Below are 4,710 nucleotides of genomic sequence, written 5' to 3'. Positions count from 1 at the left end.
TGCCTAGAAGCTCAGAAAGTAACCAACTGTGACTAGTAATAATCAGATACATAGAGATTAGAGACACATGTGCAAACAGCTAAGTATTAGTAGCATTAAAAATGAGTCTTATGAAACTATATTTTAAAATGAAATGTGGTTATTAAATAAATAATTTTTAAAAATGAGTTTGGTAGCATTCCTTATATTTCTATTTTATGGAAAAATTTGAGAAGTATTTATAGTAGTTCTCTAAAGGTCTTGTAAAATTCAGCAGTAAATCCATCTGGTCCTGGGATTTTTTTTTTGAAAGTTGGGAGGTACTTACTTCTTCTATCTTATTGTTTTTTATAGATCCGTTTAAATTATTTATAACCTCATGATTTAATTTTGGTAGTCATACATGTCTAAAATTTCCTTCCTTCCTTCCTTCCTTCCTTCCTTCCTTCCTTCCTTCCTTCCTTCCTTCCTTCCTTCCTTCCTTCCTTCCTAAATTATTAGAAAATCGGTTTTTAAAATATTCCCTAAGGAGGAGAGAGAGAATCACTCTGTTTTGGGAATATGGCTGTAGGTAGGTAGCTGATGACCCAGTAGACGGTTACACACTCACATGCATGTGGGCAACGTCAAGTGGTTTTCATGGGGATATTAATAATAAAAAATAAAAGAGGGCATAAGTCTAGTGGGAAATGATGTTTGGGGCTGTAGGAGCAGGTGGAGGGAGGTAATGTTGGTTTCCTCCCTACTGGGGCCTCGCTGTTGCTGGGGAGCCTTAGCGCACCTGTGTGGGTCATGGAGGGTCAGGCGAGGGAGAAGCCGGTGGAAGAGGGGAGATCTTGGGAGGCTGTGAACACTACTGGACAAGAAAAGCAGCCATCAGCTTTAGCCAGTTTTGAAGTTTTTCTTGCTGTTGGCTTCTACTTTCATTCCAAATGATCTGATTTGATAAGATACAGGAAATCATTTTTATTTTTTTGTATTTGTTAAGACTTTACTTGTGACTGAAAATGTGATATATTTTGAAGAAAATTTCATGGGCTGCCCACATAGAACGCATATTCCATAGCTCTTGCATGGAATATTCTGTAGATATCTGTTATGTCCATTTTATCTATGATGCAGTTTAGGTCTGAAGTCTCTTTGTTGAGTTTTTGGTCTGGTCGATATCAGCAGATGAGAGCAGGGTATTGAAGTCACCCACAAGTTTTGAATCTAGATCTATCTGTCCCATTATGCCTAGTCCTGTTTTATAAAATTAGGTGCACCAATAGTTGATGAATATATACTTATAGTCATTAAATATTCTTGAAGTATTTTTCCCTTTATTAATATGTAGTGACCTTCTTTATATCTTCTGATTGATCTTGACTTGAAGTCTAGTTTGTCACATATATGTACGGCTACTCCTGTTGCTTCCCTTTGCCTGGTGTATAGTTTTCCATCCTTTGATTTTTCAGTATGTGTGTGCCTTTGCCAGTGAACTCTGCTATTTACTGACAAGAAATGGTTGGATCTTGTGTTTGATCCTATCGCCTATTACAGCTTTTAATTAGATAGTTGAGATCAGTGATACTTAGTGAGAGATATTTGCCAATTCTTGTAATTTTGCTGGTTATTTTCTTGGTTAATTCGAATAATGTTTGTTCTTAGATTTTCTCCTCATTCATTTTGGGGTGTTTCCTGATTAACTGAATTGGACATCTTTTATTCTTTCCTAATTCATCTATTCCTACCATAAGATTAGTTTTTTCCTGAGCTCTCCTGTTCAGAGGGTCTTTCTTCCTCCTCTGTGTATAGAATTCTCTTAAATTGCCTTTGTAATGCTGACTTGGTGGTGGTAAATTTCCTTAGTTGGTTCATAAACTACTTTAAAATGTAGAGTAGATATTGGCAGAGAAGAGAAGTCAGACATTTGGGACTTTATGAACCATAGGAAAGTTATCCTATGTTTTTTTATTGTGCTTCCAGAGACTCTACATAGAGACACACAGAGACTTTGTATATAGCATAAAGACCCTGCTGCAAGTAGGTTTTCTGTGTCATAAAAATGTGGATAGAACAGCTTTCAATTAGCTTCTATCCTCCACAGAGTTTACTTAAAACTGACAATCTTATCAGTTACTTGGTAAATGAGTCATAGCATGTGGAGGTATTTTGGTCTTTTTATTTCACTTTGAGTTCATCATAGGTGCTATAACTATAACAACTAATTCATCACTTTGTAAGAGACATCTCACCATTCTCCATAGGACTATTGAATGCTGAGAAACTTTTTTTGTGACAAGATCTCCCTGTAGCCCCAGCTTCCCTGGAACTTGCCATATAGATCGCACAAGATCTGCCTGCCTCTGCCTCCTGTGTGCTGGGCTTAAAGGCGTGTACCACTGAACCCAGTCTGAGAAACTTTTTTATTATAAGAGGACCTTGAAAATTCCCAGGCTTTGTCCTACAGTCTGATGTGAATATGTTTTATTATGACATCTATCAGATCTATTATTGCATGACAATCAGTTCCAAATTGTTTGTTATTACTTTATCATGTGTTATCCATTGGGGTATCAGGACAATTATGACAGGAAGAGAGAGAGCTGTTATTGCTCTTGGGAAAAACTATAAAAGTGTATTATTGGTACTGCCATGTGAGTACTGCTAATGATTTCATGTTTCTACTGACTGAAAAGGAAAATAAGGTATTTCCCACGGCAATAATTTTGTATCTGATGTCCAGAAGAGTCTTGATTTACTTCAACACCTATTCAGCATCTGGAATTATAGCCAGGATTACAATAACAAATAAAATTTTAGTAACATTTTCATTTTTTGGTAACTCATCTGGCAAGCAGGTACTTTTATGGAGGATTTGGAAAAAATTTCTACCCCTGATTCATTTTTTGATGAAGATCATATTCTTTCTGGTTTTCTGTAGGTTACAATGTTGAGTTTGCTTTGATATATTTACTGAGGTGGAGAGAAGTTACTGTATTGACTTCACCTGCCTCTGGAAAGCATTAATAGCTTTCTTCGTGTGGCGTAAGTAGCACAGAGAATCTACTTGTCACTAAGTATTTCTGTGCTAAGGACCAGTAACATAACCCAAAATGAGTTTGCATGGGCCCATTGTAAGGTAAGCTTGAGCCTAAACTTTACTGATTGTCTCATCTCCACTATCGTGTGGAAATCTTGGGTCAAGATACAATCTATCACTTCATCTCCTTAGACTCCCGTCACACTTGACAGTGGACCGTGAGGCCATCTTGATTCTCTGCAGATAATCATTAGTTCAAAGCTAGTATCTTTATACTCTATATGATTATTTCTCCTTTTCTACAGTCACCATGGTAATAGCTTGATTGAGGTTTCATCATATAGCAGTTACAAGTTCATGGTATAAACAATTATGCTTGTGGCTATATTGAAGGACCCAAACACCTAAGCAATTTAGCCTTCTCCTCAGTCAAGTGGTTCTGAACATTGGAAATGACTTTAAAAATTTTTTTTATTTTTGAGAATTTCATATATGAGTATTATCTTTGCATTATTTGAAGGCTTCCCATTCTCCCACCAACTCCTTGCATATCCCCCTAATTCCCTCTAAATTTCTTTTCCTCTTCTTTATTATTGTTACATGTATTTATACATGTGCATACATTTATATATATGTAATACACTGAGTCCATTTAGTGGTGCACATGTGTACCTGTATTTAAGGTTGTCAGTCATCTTGAGTACATCTATACCTGCCTATGTTTCCTTCTAACAGTTTCAGTGTTTCAGGTTTCACATTGAGGTCTTTGATCCGTTTGGGGCTTATTTTTGCACAGGGTGATAGATACCAGTCTAGTTTCATTCTTCTACATGTGAAGATCCAATTTTCCCAGCACCATTTGTTAAAGATGTTGTCTTTCCTCCAGTGTGTATTCTTAACATCTTTGTCAAACAGCAGATATCCGCACTTGTGTGCACTCATGTTTGGATCTTCTATTTTGTTCCTTTGATCTACATGCCTGTTTTTGTGCCAGTACCATGCTGTTTTTAGCTCTACAGCTCTGTAATACAGTTTGAAATCTGGTATGGTAATCCCTCCAGAATAGCTTTTTGCTTAGAATTGTTTTGGCTAACCAGGGTCTTTTATGGTCCCATATGAACTTTAAGATTTTTTTCTATTTCTGTAAAAAATATAATAGGGATTGCTGAATGGTATTGCATTGATTCTGTAAATTGCTTTTGGTAGGACGATCATTTTCACAATATTAATTGCACCAATTCATGATCATGGAAGGTCTTAGGTCTTTCCATCTTCTACTGTTTTCAGCAATTTCTTTCTTCAAAGATTAATATTTTCAAGGTAGAGATCTTTAACATGTTTGATGAGGTTTTTCCTAGTTTTTTAGGCTATCGTGACTAGGATTGTTTCAACAATCTTTTTTTCTGACTGCATATTATTGGAGAACTCTTAAAAATTCAAACTAAATCTATCACGTGATCCAGTTATACCACTCCTTGGCATGTACCCAAAGGACTCAGTGTCCTATTATAGGGACACTTGCTCAGCCATGTTTTTTGCTACTCTTTTCCCAATAGCTAGGAAATGGAAACAACCTAAATGTCTCTCAACCAATGAATGGATAATTAAAATGTGGTATATTTACACTATGGAGTTCTACTCAGCAGTAAAGAAAAACAGAAATCATAAACTTTGCAGGTAAATGGATGAAATTAAAACTTTTATAT

Source organism: Nannospalax galili, unplaced genomic scaffold (genome assembly GCF_000622305.1).
Source record: "Nannospalax galili isolate Female #2095 unplaced genomic scaffold, S.galili_v1.0 scaffold383, whole genome shotgun sequence".
In the NCBI taxonomy this organism is placed as follows: domain Eukaryota; kingdom Metazoa; phylum Chordata; class Mammalia; order Rodentia; family Spalacidae; genus Nannospalax; species Nannospalax galili.
Note: the sequence above shows the minus strand (reverse complement) of the source record.